Below are 948 nucleotides of genomic sequence, written 5' to 3'. Positions count from 1 at the left end.
TGAGTATAAGAACTCAATTAAGAGCTTTCATGTCTAATAAAATAGACATTATTTTAAAAAAAAATGCCACCACTCCCTGTAGCAATAAAGTAAAATCACTACATTTAGAGCCATTTAATATAAAAGAAATATATTTTAGCATAGTGGGTGTTTACTACTTTGGTATTGTTAATATTTTTGTTCAAACCTGTTTGCCTTGATATTGTGCAGTCGTACCACTGACATCTCCAGAACATACATCATTATGAGAGCTCACTTTGTACTGTAGGGCAGCACAGATTGATCCTCATTTAAAGCCCTAGAAATGTGAAAAAGTAAGCCCTCCGCTCACGCTGTATCTGGTTTCTTTAAACTAATCACACTTCCTGCGAAGCTAAGCTTTAAACAGCTGCACAGTTATAGTCCCAGTTGTCCTATGAACAGCAACGGACCACCAAAGTGCCCCCCGGGCAGATGATGGATCACAGCACACAGCCCTGATAACTCACATTTTTGTGATGCTAGGTGAAGACTACAGCATTTGTGCAGGAGCTGGAAGACATTGAACTGTCAAGTCGTGGTAGGGTGCCATTTATTTATTTTTATTTGGATTATTTATTTCCCACAGAAGCACAAAGGGACTGAGCCAAGTAAATTACTTTTGTCAAAGTTGTGATAAAACTGTCAAATTGCTTCCCACCACCAGCAGGCAAGCAATTGTATTACATAAGTAATTGTCAAAAGGAATGCCAAGAGAGGGGTATATTGCTCAGTGAGTTTGTGTGTGAGTCTTATCATCAGGGTTTTATGTTCTTTTTCTTGCTTTAATGGTATTGTTGTGCGTTTTAACTATAGTGAGGAACAGAAGTATTTGAACACCCTGCGATTTTGCAAGTTCTCCCACTTAGAAATCATGGAGGGGTCTGAAATTCACATTGTAGGTGCATTCCCACTCTGAGAGACAGAATT

Source organism: Monopterus albus, unplaced genomic scaffold, assembly GCF_001952655.1.
Source record: "Monopterus albus unplaced genomic scaffold, M_albus_1.0 scaffold113.1, whole genome shotgun sequence".
Lineage (NCBI taxonomy): Eukaryota > Metazoa > Chordata > Actinopteri > Synbranchiformes > Synbranchidae > Monopterus > Monopterus albus.
The sequence above is the reverse complement of the archived record's forward strand: the minus strand, read 5'-3'. Positions refer to the sequence as shown.